The sequence below is a fragment of the Symphalangus syndactylus genome, chromosome 23 (assembly GCF_028878055.3).
Source record: "Symphalangus syndactylus isolate Jambi chromosome 23, NHGRI_mSymSyn1-v2.1_pri, whole genome shotgun sequence".
Lineage (NCBI taxonomy): Eukaryota > Metazoa > Chordata > Mammalia > Primates > Hylobatidae > Symphalangus > Symphalangus syndactylus.
The window spans coordinates 72,871,804-72,890,978 of NC_072445.2; positions in this window are offsets into that span (position 1 = coordinate 72,871,804).

Sequence of the window (19,175 nt, forward strand, 5' to 3'; positions counted from 1 at the left end):
CAATAGAGGCCTCTTAGCGCTCAGAATGTCCAATTGCAGTTTCTACAGAAAGAGTGTTTCAGAACGGCTCAATCAAAAGTAAGGTTCAACTCTGTTAGTTGAATGCACAGAACAGAAAGAAGTTTCATACAATGCTTCTGTGTAGTTTATATTTGAACATATTCTTTTTTCCACTATTACCCACTTAGCGCTACGAATGTCCAGTTGCATTTTCTACAGACAGAGTGTTTCAAAACTGCTCAATCAAAAGTATGCTTTAACTCTGTTAGCTGAATGCTCAGATCAGAAAGAAGTTTCACAGAATGCTTCTGTGTAGTTTATATTTGAATATATTCCTTTTTCCACTACTACTCTCTTAGCGCTCCAAATGTCCAGTTGCAATTTCTACAGAAAGAGTGTTCAGATCTGCTCAATCAAAAGTATGGTTTAACTCTGTTAACTGAATGCACAGATCGGAAAGAAGTTTCACAGAATGATTCTGTGTAGTTTATATTTGGAGACATTCCTTTTTCCACTATTACCCTCTTAGCGCTCCGAATCTCCACTTGCATTTTCTACAGAAAGAGTGTTTCAGAACGGCTCAATCAAAACTAAGGTTCAACTCATTTAGTTGAACAAACAGAACAGAAAGAAGTTTCACACAATACTTCTGTGTAGTTTTTATTTGTAGACATTCTTTTTCCCAATATAGGCCTCTTAGCGCTCAGAATGTCCAATTGCAGTTTCTACAGAAAGAGCGTTTCAGAACGGCTCAATCAAAAGTAAGGTTCAACTCTGTTAGTTGAATGCACAGAACAGAAAGAAGTTTCATACAATGCTTCTGTGTAGTTTATATTTGAACATATTCTTTTTTCCACTATTACCCACTTAGCGCTACGAATGTCCAGTTGCATTTTCTACAGACAGAGTGTTTCAAAACTGCTCAATCAAAAGTACGGTTTAACTCTGTTAGCTGAATGCTCAGATCAGAAAGAAGTTTCACAAAATGCTTCTGTGTAGTTTATATTTGAATATATTCCTTTTTCCACTACTACTCTCTTAGCGCTCCAAATGTCCAGTTGCATTTTCTACAGAAAGAGTGTTCAGATCTGCTCAATCAAAAGTATGGTTTAATTCTGTTAGCTGAATGCACAGATCAGAAAGAAGTTTCACGGAATGATTCTGTGTAGTTTATATTTGGAGACATTCCTTTTTCCACTATTACCCTCTTATCGCTCGGAATCTCCACTTGCATTTTCTACAGAAAGAGTGTTTCAGAACGGCTCAATCAAAACTAAGGTTCAACTCTTTTAGTTGAACAAACAGAACAGAAAGAAGTTTCACACAATTCTTCTGTGTAGTTTTTATTTGTAGACATTCTTTTTCCCAATATAGGCCTCTTAGCGCTCAGAATGTCCAATTGTAGTTTCTACAGAAAGAGTGTTTCAGAACGGCTCAATCAAAAGTAAGGTTCAACTCTGTTAGTTGAATGCACAGAACAGAAAGAAGTTTCATACAATGCTTCTGTGTAGTTTATATTTGAACATATTATTTTTTCCACTATTACCCACTTAGCGCTACGAATGTCCAGTTGCATTTTCTACAGACAGAGTGTTTCAAAACTGCTCAATCAAAAGTATGGTTTAACTCTGTTAGCTGAATGCTCAGATCAGAAAGAAGTTTCACAGAATACTTCTGTGTAGTTTATATTTGAATATATTCCTTTTTCCACTACTACGCTCTTAGCGCTCCAAATGTCCAGTTGCATTTTCTACAGAAAGAGTGTTCAGATCTGCTCAATCAAAAGTATGGTTTACCTCTGTTAGCTGAATGCACAGATCAGAAAGAAGTTTCACCGAATGATTCTGTGTAGTTTATATTTGAAGACATTCCTTTTTCCACTATTACCCTCTTAGCGCTCCGAATCTCCACTTGCATTTTCTACAAAAAGAGTGTTTCATAACTGCTCAATCAAAAATATGTTTTATCTCTGTTAACTGAATTTACAGATCAGAAATAAGTTTCACAGAATGCATCTGTGTGGTTTTTATTTGAAGATATTCTTTTTCCCAATGTAGGCCTCTTAGCGCTTAGCAGGTCCAATTGCAGTTTCTACAGAAAGAGTGTTTCAGAACGGCTCAATCAAAAGTAAGGATCAACTCTGTTAGTTGAATGCACAGAACAGAAAGTATTTTCACAGAATGCTACTGTGTAGTTTATATTTGAATATATTCCTTTTTCCACTATTACCCTCTTAGCGCTCCAAATGTCCACTTGCATTTTTTACAGAAAGAGTGTTCAGAACTGCGCAATCAAAAGTATGGTTTAACTCTGTTAGCTTAATGAACATATCAGAAATAAGTTTCACACAATGCTTCTGGGTAGTTTTTATTTGAAGATATTATTTTTCCCAATAGAGGCCTCTTAGCGCTCAGAATGTCCAATTGCAGTTTCTACAGAAAGAGTGTTTCAGAAAGGCTCAATCAAAAGTAAGGTTCAACTCTGTTAGTAGAATGCACAGAACAGAAAGAAGTTTCATACAATGCTTCTGTGTAGTTTATATCTGAACATATTCTTTTTTCCACTATTACCCACTTAGCGCTACGAATGTCCAGTTGCATTTTCTACAGACAGAGTGTTTCAAAACTGCTCAATCAAAATATGGTTTAACTCTGTTAGCTGAATGCTCAGGTCAGAAAGAAGTTTCACAGAATGCTTCTGTGTAGTTTATATTTGAATATATTACTTTTTCCACTACTACTCTCTTAGCGCTCCAAATGTCCAGTTGCATTTTCTACAGAAAGAGTGTTCAGATCTGCTCAATGAAAAGTATGGTTTAACTCTGTTAGCTGAATGCACAGATCAGAAAGAAATTTCACAGAATGAATCTGTGTAGTTTATATTTGGAGACATTCCTTTTTCCACTATTACCCTCTTAGCGCTCCGAATCTCCACTTGCATTTTTTACAGAAAGAGTGTATCAGAACGGCTCAATCAAAACTAAGGTTCAACTCTTTTAGTTGAACAAACAGAACAGAAAGAAGTTTCACACAATTCTTCTGTGTAGTTTTTATTTGTAGACATTCTTTTTCCCAATATAGGATTCTTAGCGCTCAGAATGTCCAATTGCAGTTTCTACAGAAAGAGTGTTTCAGAACGGCTCAATCAAAAGTAAGGTTCAACTCTGTTAGTTGAATGCACAGAACAGAAAGAAGTTTCATACAATGCTTCTGTGTAGTTTATATTTGAACATATTCTTTTTTCCACTATTACCCACTTAGCGCTACGAATGTCCAGTTGCATTTTCTACAGACAGAGTGTTTCAAAACTGCTCAATCAAAAGTATGGTTTAACTCTGTTAGCTGAATGCTCAGATCAGAAAGAAGTTTCACAGAAGGCTTCTGTGTAGTTTATATTTGAATATATTCCTTTTTCCACTACTACGCTCTTAGCGCTCCAAATGTCCAGTTGCATTTTCTGCAGAAAGATTGTTCAGATCTGCTCAATCAAAAGTATGGTTTAACTCTGTTAGCTGAATGCACAGATCAGAAAGAAGTTTCACCGAATGATTCTGTGTAGTTTATATTTGAAGACATTCCTTTTTCCACTATTACCCTCTTAGCGCTCCGAATCTCCACTTGCATTTTATACAGAAAGAGTGTTTCAGAACGGCTCAATCAAAACTAAGGTTCAACCCTTTTAGTTGAACAAACATAACAGAAAGAAGTTTCACACAATTCTTCTGTGTAGTTTTTATTTGTAGACATTCTTTTTCCCAATATAGGCCTCTTAGCGCTCAGAATGTCCAATTGCAGTTTCTACAGAAAGAGTGTTTCAGAACGGCTCAATCAAAAGTAAGGTTCAACTCTGTTAGTTGAATGCACAGAACAGAAAGAAGTTTCATACAATGCTTCTGTGTAGTTTATATTTGAACATATTCTTTTTTCCACTATTACCCACTTAGCGCTACGAATGTCCAGTTGCATTTTCTACAGACAGAGTGTTTCAAAACTGCTCAATCAAAAGTATGGTTTAACTCTGTTAGCTGAATGCTCAGATCAGAAAGAAGTTTCACAGAATGCTTCTGTGTAGTTTATATTTGAATATATTCCTTTTTCCACTACTATGCTCTTAGCGCTCAAAATGTCCAGTTGCATTTTCTACAGAAAGAGTGTTCAGATCTGCTCAATCAAAAGTATGGTTTAACTCTGTTAGCTGAATGCACAGATCAGAAAGAAGTTTCACTGAATGATTCTGTGTAGTTTATATTTGAAGACATTCCATTTTCCACTATTACCCTCTTAGCGCTCCGAATCTCCACTTGCATTTTCTACAAAAAGAGTGTTTCATAACTGCTCCATCAAAAATATGTTTTATCTCTGTTAACTGAATTTACAGATCAGAAATAAGTTTCACAGAATGCATCTGTGTAGTTTTTATTTGAAGATATTCTTTTTCCCAATGTAGGCCTCTTAGCGCTTAGCATGTCCAATTGCAGTTTCTACAGAAACAGTGTTTCAGAACGGCTCAATCAAAAGTAAGGTTCAACTCTGTTAGTTGAATGCACAGAACAGAAAGAATTTTCACAGAATGCTACTGTGTAGTTTATATTTGAATATATTCCTTTTTCCACTATTACCCTCTTAGCGCTCCGAATGTCCACTTGCATTTTCTACAGAAAGAGTGTTCAGAACTGCGCAATCAAAAGTATGGTTTAACTCTGTTAGCTTAATGAACATATCAGAAATAAGTTTCACACAATGCTTCTGTGTAGTTTTTATTTGAAGATATTATTTTTCCCAATAGAGGCCTCTTAGCGCTCAGAATGTCCAATTGCAGTTTCTACAGAAAGAGTGTTTCAGAAAGGCTCAATCAAAAGTAAGGTTCAACTCTGTTATTTGAATGCACAGAACAGAAAGGAGTTTCATACAATGCTTCTGTGTAGTTTATATTTGAACATATTCTTTTTTCCACTATTACCCACTTAGCGCTACGAATGTCCAGTTGCATTTTCTGCAGACAGAGTGTTTCAAAACTGCTCAATCAAAAGTATGCTTTAACTCTGTTAGCTAAATGCTCAGATCAGAAAGAAGTTTCACAGAATGCTTCTGTGTAGTTTATATTTGAATATATTCCTTTTTCCACTACTACTCTCTTAGCGCTCCAAATGTCCAGTTGCATTTTCTACAGAAAGAGTGTTCAGATCTGCTCAATCAAAAGTATGGTTTAACTCTGTTAGCTGAATGCACAGATCAGAAAGAAGTTTCACAGAATGATTCTGTGTAGTTTATATTTGGAGACATTCCTTTTTACACTATTACCCTCTTAGCGCTCCGAATCTCCACTTGCATTTTCTACAGAAATAGTGTTTCAGAACGGCTCAATCAAAAATATGTTTTATCTCTGTTAACTGAATTTACAGATCAGAAATAAGTTTCACAGAATGCATCTGTGTAGTTTTTTTTGAAGATATTATTTTTCCCAATGTAGGCCTCTTAGCACTTAGCATGTCCAATTGCAGTTTCTACAGAAAGAGTGTTTCAGAACGGCTCAATCAAAAGTAAGGTTCAACTCTGTTAGTTGAATGCACAGAACAGAAAGAATTTTCACAGAATGCTACTGTGTAGTTTATATTAGAATATATTCCTTTTTCCACTATTACCCTCTTAGCGCTCCGAATGTCCACTTGCATTTTCTACAGAAAGAGTGTTCAGAACTGCGCAATCAAAAGTATGGTTTAAATCTGTTAGCTTAATGAACATATCAGAAATAAGTTTCACACAATGCTTCTGTGTAGTTTTTATTTGAAGATATTATTTTTCCCAATAGAGGCCTCTTAGCGCTCAGAATGTCCAATTGCAGTTTCTACAGAAAGAGTGTTTCAGAAAGGCTCAATCAAAAGTAAGGTTCAACTCTGTTAGTTGAATGCACAGAACAGAAAGAAGTTTCATACAATGCTTCTGTGTAGTTTATATATGAACATATTCTTTTTTCCACTATTACCCACTTAGCGCTACGAATGTCCAGTTGCATTTTCTACAGACAGAGTGTTTCAAAACTGCTCAATCAAAAGTACGGTTTAACTCTGTTAGCTGAATGCTCAGATCAGAAAGAAGTTTCACAGAATGCTTCTGTGTAGTTTATATTTGAATATATTCCTTTTTCCACTACTACTCTCTTAGCGCTCCAAATGTCCAGTTGCATTTTCTACAGAAAGAGTGTTCAGATCTGCTCAATCAAAAGTATGGTTTAATTCTGTTAGCTGAATGCACAGATCAGAAAGAAGTTTCACGGAATGATTCTGTCTAGTTTATATTTGGAGACATTCCTTTTTCCACTATTACCCTCTTAGCGCTCGGAAACTCCACTTGCATTTTCTACAGAAAGAGTGTTTCAGAACGGCTCAATCAAAACTAAGGTTCAACTCTTTTAGTTGAACAAACAGAACAGAAAGTAGTTTCACACAATTCTTCTGTGTAGTTTTTATTTGTAGACATTCTTTTTCCCAATATAGGCCTCTTAGCGCTCAGAATGTCCAATTGCAGTTTCTACAGAAAGAGTGTTTCAGAACGGCTCAATCAAAAGTAAGGTTCAACTCTGTTAGTTGAATGCACAGAACAGAAAGAAGTTTCATACAATGCTTCTGTGTAGTTTATATTTGAACATATTCTTTTTTCCACTATTACCCACTTAGCGCTACGAATGTCCAGTTGCATTTTCTACAGACAGAGTGTTTCAAAACTGCTCAATCAAAAGTATGGTTTAACTCTGTTAGCTGAATGCTCAGATCAGAAAGAAGTTTCACAGAATGCTTCTGTGTAGTTTATATTTGAATATATTCCTTTTTCCACTACTACGCTCTTAGCGCTCCAAATGTCCAGTTGCATTTTCTACAGAAAGAGTGTTCAGATCTGCTCAATCAAAAGTATGGTTTAACTCTGTTAGCTGAATGCACAGATCAGAAATAAGTTTCACCGAATGATTCTGTGTGGTTTATATTTGAAGACATTCCTTTTTCCACTATTACCCTCTTAGCGCTCCGAATCTCCACTTGCATTTTCTACAAAAAGAGTGTTTCATAACTGCTCAATCAAAAATATGTTTTATCTCTGTTAACTGAATTTACAGATCAGAAATAAGTTTCACAGAATGCATCTGTGTAGTTTTTATTTGAAGATATTCTTTTTCCCAATGTAGGCCTCTTAGCGCTTAGCATGTCCAATTGCAGTTTCTACAGAAAGAGTGTTTCAGAACGGCTCAATCAAAAGTAAGGTTCAACGCTGTTAGTTGAATGCACAGAACAGAAAGAATTTTCACAGAATGCTACTGTGTAGTTTATATTTGAATATATTCCTTTTTCCACTATTACCCTCTTAGCGCTCCGAATGTCCACTTGCATTTTCTACAGAAAGAGTGTTCAGAACTGCACAATCAAAAGTATGGTTTCACTCTGTTAGCTTAATGAACATATCAGAAATAAGTTTCACACAATGCTTCTGTGTAGTTTTTATTTGAAGATATTATTTTTCCCAATAGAGACCTCTTAGCGCTCAGAATGTCCAATTGCAGTTTCTACAGAGAGAGTGTTTCAGAAAGGCTCAATCAAAACTAAGGTTCAACTCTGTTAGTTGAATGCACAGAACAGAAAGAAGTTTCATACAATGCTTCTGTGTAGTTTATATTTGAATATATTCCTTTTTCCACTACTACTCTCTTAGCGCTCCAAATGTCCAGTTGAATTTTCTACAGAAAGAGTGTTCAGATCTGCTCAATCAAAAGTATGTTTTAACTCTGTTAGCTGAATGCACAGATCAGAAAGATGTTTCACAGAATGATTCTGTGTAGTTTATATTTGGAGACATTCCTTTTTCCACTATTACCCTCTTAGCGCTCCGAATCTCCACTTGCATTTTCTACAGAAATAGTGTTTCAGAACGGCTCAATCAAAAATATGTTTTATCTCTGTTAACTGAATTTACAGATCAGAAATAAGTTTCACAGAATGCATCTGTGTAGTTTTTATTTGAAGATATTCTTTTTCCCAATGTAGGCCTCTTAGCGCTTAGCATGTCCAATTGCAGTTTCTACAGAAAGAGTGTTTCAGAACGGCTCAATCAAAAGTAAGGTTCAACTCTGTTAGTTGAATGCACAGAACAGAAAGAAGTTTCATACAATGCTTCTGTGTAGTTTATATTTGAACATATTCTTTTTTCCACTATTACCCACTTAGCGCTACGAATGTCCAGTTGCATTTTCTACAGACAGAGTGTTTCAAAACTGCTCAATCAAAAGTATGGTTTAACTCTGTTAGCTGAATGCTCAGATCAGAAAGAAGTTTCACAGAATGCTTCTGTGTAGTTTATATTTGAATATATTCCTTTTTCCACTACTACGCTCTTAGCGCTCCAAATGTCCAGTTGCATTTTCTACAGAAAGAGTGTTCAGATCTGCTCAATCAAAAGTATGGTTTAACTCTGTTAGCTGAATGCACAGATCAGAAATAAGTTTCACCGAATGATTCTGTGTGGTTTATATTTGAAGACATTCCTTTTTCCACTATTACCCTCTTAGCGCTCCGAATCTCCACTTGCATTTTCTACAAAAAGAGTGTTTCATAACTGCTCAATCAAAAATATGTTTTATCTCTGTTAACTGAATTTACAGATCAGAAATAAGTTTCACAGAATGCATCTGTGTAGTTTTTATTTGAAGATATTCTTTTTCCCAATGTAGGCCTCTTAGCGCTTAGCATGTCCAATTGCAGTTTCTACAGAAAGAGTGTTTCAGAACGGCTCAATCAAAAGTAAGGTTCAACTCTGTTAGTTGAATGCACAGAACAGAAAGAATTTTCACAGAATGCTACTGTGTAGTTTATATTTGAATATATTCCTTTTTCCAGTATTACCCTCTTAGCGCTCCGAATGTCCACTTGCATTTTCTACAGAAAGAGTGTTCAGAACTGCGCAATCAAAAGTATGGTTTCACTCTGTTAGCTTAATGAACATATCAGAAATAAGTTTCACACAATGCTTCTGTGTAGTTTTTATTTGAAGATATTATTTTTCCCAATAGAGGCCTCTTAGCGCTCAGAATGTCCAATTGCAGTTTCTACAGAAAGAGTGTTTCAGAAAGGCTCAATCAAAACTAAGGTTCAACTCTGTTAGTTGAATGCACAGAACAGAAAGAAGTTTCATACAATGCTTCTGTGTAGTTTATATTTGAATATATTCCTTTTTCCACTACTACTCTCTTAGCGCTCCAAATGTCCAGTTGAATTTTCTACAGAAAGAGTGTTCAGATCTGCTCAATCAAAAGTATGTTTTAACTCTGTTAGCTGAATGCACAGATCAGAAAGATGTTTCACAGAATGATTCTGTGTAGTTTATATTTGGAGACATTCCTTTTTCCACTATTACCCTCTTAGCGCTCCGAATCTCCACTTGCATTTTCTACAGAAATAGTGTTTCAGAACGGCTCAATCAAAAATATGTTTTATCTCTGTTAACTGAATTTACAGATCAGAAATAAGTTTCACAGAATGCATCTGTGTAGTTTTTATTTGAAGATATTCTTTTTCCCAATGTAGGCCTCTTAGCGCTTAGCATGTCCAATTGCAGTTTCTACAGAAAGAGTGTTTCAGAACGGCTCAATCAAAAGTAAGGTTCAACTCTGTTAGTTGAATGCACAGAACAGAAAGAAGTTTCATACAATGCTTCTGTGTAGTTTATATTTGAACATATTCTTTTTTCCACTATTACCCACTTAGCGCTACGAATGTCCAGTTGCATTTTCTACAGACAGAGTGTTTCAAAACTGCTCAATCAAAAGTATGGTTTAACTCTGTTAGCTGAATGCTCAGATCAGAAAGAAGTTTCACTGAAGGCTTCTGTGTAGTTTATATTTGAATATATTCCTTTTTCCACTACTACGCTCTTAGCGCTCCAAATGTCCAGTTGCACTTTCTGCAGAAAGATTGTTCAGATCTGCTCAATCAAAAGTATGGTTTAACTCTGTTAGCTGAATGCACAGATCAGAAAGAAGTTTCACCGAATGATTCTGTGTAGTTTATATTTGAAGACATTCCTTTTTCCACTATTACCCTCTTAGCGCTCCGAATCTCCACTTGCATTTTCTACAGAAAGAGTGTTTCAGAACGGCTCAATCAAAACTAAGGTTCAACCCTTTTAGTTGAACAAACATAACAGAAAGAAGTTTCACACAATTCTTCTGTGTAGTTTTTATTTGTAGACATTCTTTTTCCCAATATAGGCCTCTTAGCGCTCAGAATGTCCAATTGCAGTTTCTACAGAAAGAGTGTTTCAGAACGGCTCAATCAAAAGTAAGGTTCAACTCTGTTAGTTGAATGCACAGAACAGAAAGAAGTTTCATACAATGCTTCTGTGTAGTTTATATTTGAACATATTCTTTTTTCCACTATTACCCACTTAGCGCTACGAATGTCCAGTTGCATTTTCTACAGACAGAGTGTTTCAAAACTGCTCAATCAAAAGTATGGTTTAACTCTGTTAGCTGAATGCTCAGATCAGAAAGAAGTTTCACAGAATGCTTCTGTGTAGTTTATATTTGAATATATTCCTTTTTCCACTACTATGCTCTTAGCGCTCAAAATGTCCAGTTGCATTTTCTACAGAAAGAGTGTTCAGATCTGCTCAATCAAAAGTATGGTTTAACTCTGTTAGCTGAATGCACAGATCAGAAAGAAGTTTCACTGAATGATTCTGTGTAGTTTATATTTGAAGACATTCCATTTTCCACTATTACCCTCTTAGCGCTCCGAATCTCCACTTGCATTTTCTACAAAAAGAGTGTTTCATAACTGCTCCATCAAAAATATGTTTTATCTCTGTTAACTGAATTTACAGATCAGAAATAAGTTTCACAGAATGCATCTGTGTAGTTTTTATTTGAAGATATTCTTTTTCCCAATGTAGGCCTCTTAGCGCTTAGCATGTCCAATTGCAGTTTCTACAGAAACAGTGTTTCAGAACGGCTCAATCAAAAGTAAGGTTCAACTCTGTTAGTTGAATGCACAGAACAGAAAGAATTTTCACAGAATGCTACTGTGTAGTTTATATTTGAATATATTCCTTTTTCCACTATTACCCTCTTAGCGCTCCGAATGTCCACTTGCATTTTCTACAGAAAGAGTGTTCAGAACTGCGCAATCAAAAGTATGGTTTAACTCTGTTAGCTTAATGAACATATCAGAAATAAGTTTCACACAATGCTTCTGTGTAGTTTTTATTTGAAGATATTATTTTTCCCAATAGAGGCCTCTTAGCGCTCAGAATGTCCAATTGCAGTTTCTACAGAAAGAGTGTTTCAGAAAGGCTCAATCAAAAGTAAGGTTCAACTCTGTTAGTTGAATGCACAGAACAGAAAGGAGTTTCATACAATGCTTCTGTGTAGTTTATATTTGAACATATTCTTTTTTCCACTATTACCCACTTAGCGCTACGAATGTCCAGTTGCATTTTCTGCAGACAGAGTGTTTCAAAACTGCTCAATCAAAAGTATGCTTTAACTCTGTTAGCTGAATGCTCAGATCAGAAAGAAGTTTCACAGAATGCTTCTGTGTAGTTTATATTTGAATATATTCCTTTTTCCACTACTACTCTCTTAGCGCTCCAAATGTCCAGTTGCATTTTCTACAGAAAGAGTGTTCAGATCTGCTCAATCAAAAGTATGGTTTAACTCTGTTAGCTGAATGCACAGATCAGAAAGAAGTTTCACAGAATGATTCTGTGTAGTTTATATTTGGAGACATTCCTTTTTCCACTATTACCCTCTTAGCGCTCCGAATCTCCACTTGCATTTTCTACAGAAATAGTGTTTCAGAACGGCTCAATCAAAAATATGTTTTATCTCTGTTAACTGAATTTACAGATCAGAAATAAGTTTCACAGAATGCATCTGTGTAGTTTTTTTTGAAGATATTCTTTTTCCCAATGTAGGCCTCTTAGCGCTTAGCATGTCCAATTGCAGTTTCTACAGAAAGAGTGTTTCAGAACGGCTCAATCAAAAGTAAGGTTCAACTCTGTTAGTTGAATGCACAGAACAGAAAGAATTTTCACAGAATGCTACTGTGTAGTTTATATTTGAATATATTCCTTTTTCCACTATTACCCTCTTAGCGCTCCGAATGTCCACTTGCATTTTCTACAGAAAGAGTGTTCAGAACTGCGCAATCAAAAGTATGGTTTAACTCTGTTAGCTTAATGAACATATCAGAAATAAGTTTCACACAATGCTTCTGTGTAGTTTTTATTTGAAGATATTATTTTTCCCAATAGAGGCCTGTTAGCGCTCAGAATGTCCAATTGCAGTTTCTACAGAAAGAGTGTTTCAGAAAGGCTCAATCAAAAGTAAGGTTCAACTCTGTTAGTTGAATGCACAGAACAGAAAGAAGTTTCATACAATGCTTCTGTGTAGTTTATATTTGAACATATTCTTTTTTCCACTATTACCCACTTAGCGCTACGAATGTCCAGTTGCATTTTCTACAGACAGAGTGTTTCAAAACTGCTCAATCAAAAGTACGGTTTAACTCTGTTAGCTGAATGCTCAGATCAGAAAGAAGTTTCACAGAATGCTTCTGTGTAGTTTATATTTGAATATATTCCTTTTTCCACTACTACTCTCTTAGCGCTCCAAATGTCCAGTTGCATTTTCTACAGAAAGAGTGTTCAGATCTGCTCAATCAAAAGTATGGTTTAATTCTGTTAGCTGAATGCACAGATCAGAAAGAAGTTTCACGGAATGATTCTGTCTAGTTTATATTTGGAGACATTCCTTTTTCCACTATTACCCTCTTAGCGCTCGGAATCTCCACTTGCATTTTCTACAGAAAGAGTGTTTCAGAACGGCTCAATCAAAACTAAGGTTCAACTCTTTTAGTTGAACAAACAGAACAGAAAGTAGTTTCACACAATTCTTCTGTGTAGTTTTTATTTGTAGACATTCTTTTTCCCAATATAGGCCTCTTAGCGCTCAGAATGTCCAATTGCAGTTTCTACAGAAAGAGTGTTTCAGAACGGCTCAATCAAAAGTAAGGTTCAACTCTGTTAGTTGAATGCACAGAACAGAAAGAAGTTTCATACAATGCTTCTGTGTAGTTTATATTTGAACATATTCTTTTTTCCACTATTACCCACTTAGCGCTACGAATGTCCAGTTGCATTTTCTACAGACAGAGTGTTTCAAAACTGCTCAATCAAAAGTATGGTTTAACTCTGTTAGCTGAATGCTCAGATCAGAAAGAAGTTTCACAGAATGCTTCTGTGTAGTTTATATTTGAATATATTCCTTTTTCCACTACTACTCTCTTAGCGCTCCAAATGTCCAGTTGCATTTTCTACAGAAAGAGTGTTCAGATCTGCTCAATCAAAAGTATGGTTTAACTCTGTTAGCTGAATGCACAGATCAGAAATAAGTTTCACCGAATGATTCTGTGTGGTTTATATTTGAAGACATTCCTTTTTCCACTATTACCCTCTTAGCGCTCCGAATCTCCACTTGCATTTTCTACAAAAAGAGTGTTTCATAACTGCTCAATCAAAAATATGTTTTATCTCTGTTAACTGAATTTACAGATCAGAAATAAGTTTCACAGAATGCATCTGTGTAGTTTTTATTTGAAGATATTCTTTTTCCCAATGTAGGCCTCTTAGCGCTTAGCATGTCCAATTGCAGTTTCTACAGAAAGAGTGTTTCAGAACGGCTCAATCAAAAGTAAGGTTCAACTCTGTTAGTTGAATGCACAGAACAGAAAGAATTTTCACAGAATGCTACTGTGTAGTTTATATTTGAATATATTCCTTTTTCCACTATTACCCTCTTAGCGCTCCGAATGTCCACTTGCATTTTCTACAGAAAGAGTGTTCAGAACTGCGCAATCAAAAGTATGGTTTCACTCTGTTAGCTTAATGAACATATCAGAAATAAGTTTCACACAATGCTTCTGTGTAGTTTTTATTTGAAGATATTATTTTTCCCAACAGAGTCCTCTTAGCGCTCAGAATGTCCAATTGCAGTTTCTACAGAAAGAGTGTTTCAGAAAGGCTCAATCAAAACTAAGGTTCAACTCTGTTAGTTGAATGCACAGAACAGAAAGAAGTTTCATACAATGCTTCTGTGTAGTTTATATTTGAATATATTCCTTTTTCCACTACTACTCTCTTAGCGCTCCAAATGTCCAGTTGAATTTTCTACAGAAAGAGTGTTCAGATCTGCTCAATCAAAAGTATGTTTTAACTCTGTTAGCTGAATGCACAGATCAGAAAGATGTTTCACAGAATGATTCTGTGTAGTTTATATTTGGAGACATTCCTTTTTCCACTATTACCCTCTTAGCGCTCCGAATCTCCACTTGCATTTTCTACAGAAATAGTGTTTCAGAACGGCTCAATCAAAAATATGTTTTATCTCTGTTAACTGAATTTACAGATCAGAAATAAGTTTCACAGAATGCATCTGTGTAGTTTTTATTTGAAGATATTCTTTTTCCCAATGTAGGCCTCTTAGCGCTTAGCATGTCCAATTGCAGTTTCTACAGAAAGAGTGTTTCAGAACGGCTCAATCAAAAGTAAGGTTCAACTCTGTTAGTTGAATGCACAGAACAGAAAGAAGTTTCATACAATGCTTCTGTGTAGTTTATATTTGAACATATTCTTTTTTCCACTATTACCCACTTAGCGCTACGAATGTCCAGTTGCATTTTCTACAGACAGAGTGTTTCAAAACTGCTCAATCAAAAGTATGGTTTAACTCTGTTAGCTGAATGCTCAGATCAGAAAGAAGTTTCACAGAATGCTTCTGTGTAGTTTATATTTGAATATATTCCTTTTTCCACTACTACGCTCTTAGCGCTCCAAATGTCCAGTTGCATTTTCTACAGAAAGAGTGTTCAGATCTGCTCAATCAAAAGTATGGTTTAACTCTGTTAGCTGAATGCACAGATCAGAAATAAGTTTCACCGAATGATTCTGTGTGGTTTATATTTGAAGACATTCCTTTTTCCACTATTACCCTCTTAGCGCTCCGAATCTCCACTTGCATTTTCTACAAAAAGAGTGTTTCATAACTGCTCAACCAAAAATATGTTTTATCTCTGTTAACTGAATTTACAGATCAGAAATAAGTTTCACAGAATGCATCTGTGTAGTTTTTATTTGAAGATATTCTTTTTCCCAATGTAGGCCTCTTAGCGCTTAGCATGTCCAATTGCAGTTTCTACAGAAAGAGTGTTTCAGAACGGCTCAATCAAAAGTAAGGTTCAACTCTGTTAGTTGAATGCACAGAACAGAAAGTATTTTCACAGAATGCTACTGTGTAGTTTATATTTGAATATATTCCTTTTTCCACTATTACCCTCTTAGCGCTCCGAATGTCCACTTGCATTTTCTACAGAAAGAGTGTTCAGAACTGCGCAATCAAAAGTATGGTTTCACTCTGTTAGCTTAATGAACATATCAGAAATAAGTTTCACACAATGCTTCTGTGTAGTTTTTATTTGAAGATATTATTTTTCCCAATAGAGGCCTCTTAGCGCTCAGAATGTCCAATTGCAGTTTCTACAGAAAGAGTGTTTCAGAAAGGCTCAATCAAAACTAAGGTTCAACTCTGTTAGTTGAATGCACAGAACAGAAAGAAGTTTCATACAATGCTTCTGTGTAGTTTATATTTGAATATATTCCTTTTTCCACTACTACTCTCTTAGCGCTCCAAATGTCCAGTTGAATTTTCTACAGAAAGAGTGTTCAGATCTGCTCAATCAAAAGTATGTTTTAACTCTGTTAGCTGAATGCACAGATCAGAAAGATGTTTCACAGAATGATTCTGTGTAGTTTATATTTGGAGACATTCCTTTTTCCACTATTACCCTCTTAGCGCTCCGAATCTCCACTTGCATTTTCTACAGAAATAGTGTTTCAGAACGGCTCAATCAAAAATATGTTTTATCTCTGTTAACTGAATTTACAGATCAGAAATAAGTTTCACAGAATGCATCTGTGTAGTTTTTATTTGAAGATATTCTTTTTCCCAATGTAGGCCTCTTAGCGCTTAGCATGTCCAATTGCAGTTTCTACAGAAAGAGTGTTTCAGAACGGCTCAATAAAAAGTAAGGTTCAACCCTGTTAGTTGAATGCACAGAACAGAAAGAAGTTTCATACAATGCTTCTGTGTAGTTTATATTTGAATATATTCTTTTTTCCACTATTACCCACTTAGCGCTACGAATGTCCAGTTGCATTTTCTACAGACAGAGTGTTTCAAAACTGCTCAATCAAAATATGGTTTAACTCTGTTAGCTGAATGCTCAGATCAGAAAGAAGTTTCACAGAAGGCTTCTGTGTAGTTTATATTTGAATATATTCCTTTTTCCACTACTACTCTCTTAGCGCTCCAAATGTCCAGTTGCATTTTCTGCAGAAAGAGTGTTCAGATCTGCTCAATCAAAAGTATGGTTTAACTCTGTTAGCTGAATGCACAGATCAGAAAGAAGTTTCACCGAATGATTCTGTGTAGTTTATATTTGAAGACATTCCTTTTTGCACTATTACCCTCTTAGCGCTCCGAATCTCCACTTGCATTTTCTACAAAAAGAGTGTTTCATAACTGCTCAATCAAAATATGTTTTATCTCTGTTAACTGAATTTACAGGTCAGAAATAAGTTTCACAGAATGCATCTGTGTAGTTTTTATTTGAAGATATTCTTTTTCCGAATGTAGGCCTCTTAGCGCTTAGCAGGTCCAATTGCAGTTTCTACAGAAAGAGTGTTTCAGAACGGCTCAATCAAAAGTAAGGATCAACTCTGTTAGTTGAATGGACAGAACAGAAAGAATTTTCACAGAATGCTACTGTGTAGTTTATATTTGAATATATTAATTTTTCCACTATTACCATCTTAGCGCTCCAAATGTCCACTTGCATTTTTTACAGAAAGAGTGTTCAGAACTGCGCAATCAAAAGTATGGTTTAACTCTGTTAGCTTAATGAACATATCAGAAATAAGTTTCACACAATGCTTCTGTGTAGTTTTTATTTGAAGATATTATTTTTCCCAATAGAGGCCTCTTAGCGCTCAGAATGTCCAATTGCAGTTTCTACAGAAAGAGTGTTTCAGAAAGGCTCAATCAAAAGTAAGGTTCAACTCTTTTAGTTGAATGCACAGAACAGAAAGAAGTTTCATACAATGCTTCTGTGTAGTTTATATTTGAACATATTCTTTTTTCCACTATTACCCACTTAGCGCTACGAATGTCCAGTTGCATTTTCTACAGACAGAGTGTTTCAAAACTGCTCAATCAAAAGTATGGTTTAACTCTGTTAGCTGAATGCTCAGATCAGAAAGAAGTTTCACAGAATGCTTCTGTGTAGTTTATATTTGAATATATTCCTTTTTCCACTACTACGCTCTTAGCGCTCCAAATGTCCAGTTGCATTTTCTACAGAAAGAGTGTTCAGATCTGCTCAATCAAAAGTATGGTTTAACTCTGTTAGCTGAATGCACAGATCAGAAATAAGTTTCACCGAATGATTCTGTGTGGTTTATATTTGAAGACATTCGTTTTTCCACTATTACCCTCTTAGCGCTCCGAATCTCCACTTGCATTTTCTACAAAAAGAGTGTTTCATAACTGCTCAATCAAAAATATGTTTTATCTCTGTTAACTGAATTTACAGATCAGAAATAAGTTTCACAGAATGCATCTGTGTAGTTTTTATTTGAAGATATTCTTTTTCCCAATGTAGGCCTCTTAGCGCTTAGCATGTCCAATTGCAGTTTCTACAGAAAGAGTGTTTCAGAACGGCTCAATCAAAAGTAAGGTTCAACTCTGTTAGTTGAATGCACAGAACAGAAAGAATTTTCACAGAATGCTACTGTGTAGTTTATATTTGAATATATTCCTTTTTCCACTATTACCCTCTTAGCGCTCCGAATGTCCACTTGCATTTTCTACAGAAAGAGTGTTCAGAACTGCGCAATCAAAAGTATGGTTACACTCTGTTAGCTTAATGAACATATCAGAAATAAGTTTCACACAATGCTTCTGTGTAGTTTTTATTTGAAGATATTATTTTTCCCAATAGAGGCCTCTTAGCGCTCAGAATGTCCAATTGCAGTTTCTACAGAAAGAGTGTTTCAGAAAGGCTCAATCAAAACTAAGGTTCAACTCTGTTAGTTGAATGCACAGAACAGAAAGAAGTTTCATACAATGCTTCTGTGTAGTTTATATTTGAATATATTCCTTTTTCCACTACTACTCTCTTAGCGCTCCAAATGTCCAGTTGAATTTTCTACAGAAAGAGTGTTCAGATCTGCTCAATCAAAAGTATGTTTTAACTCTGTTAGCTGAATGCACAGATCAGAAAGATGTTTCACAGAATGATTCTGTGTAGTTTATATTTGGAGACATTCCTTTTTCCACTATTACCCTCTTAGCGCTCCGAATCTCCACTTGCATTTTCTACAGAAATAGTGTTTCAGAACGGCTCAATCAAAAATATGTTTTATCTCTGTTAACTGAATTTACAGATCAGAAATAAGTTTCACAGAATGCATCTGTGTAGTTTTTATTTGAAGATATTCTTTTTCCCAATGTAGGCCTCTTAGCGCTTAGCATGTCCAATTGCAGTTTCTACAGAAAGAGTGTTTCAGAACGGCTCAATAAAAAGTAAGGTTCAACCCTGTTAGTTGAATGCACAGAACAGAAAGAAGTTTCATACAATGCTTCTGTGTAGTTTATATTTGAATATATTCTTTTTTCCACTATTACCCACTTAGCGCTACGAATGTCCAGTTGCATTTTCTACAGACAGAGTGTTTCAAAACTGCTCAATCAAAATATGGTTTAACTCTGTTAGCTGAATGCTCAGATCAGAAAGAAGTTTCACAGAAGGCTTCTGTGTAGTTTATATTTGAATATATTCCTTTTTCCACTACTACGCTCTTAGCGCTCCAAATGTCCAGTTGCATTTTCTACAGAAAGAGTGTTCAGATCTGCTCAATCAAAAGTAAGGTTTAACTCTGTTAGCTGAATGCACAGATCAGAAAGAAGTTTCACCGAATGATTCTGTGTGGTTTATATTTGAAGACATTCCTTTTTCCACTATTACCCTCTTAGCGCTCCGAATCTCCACTTGCATTTTCTACAAAAATAGTGTTTCATAA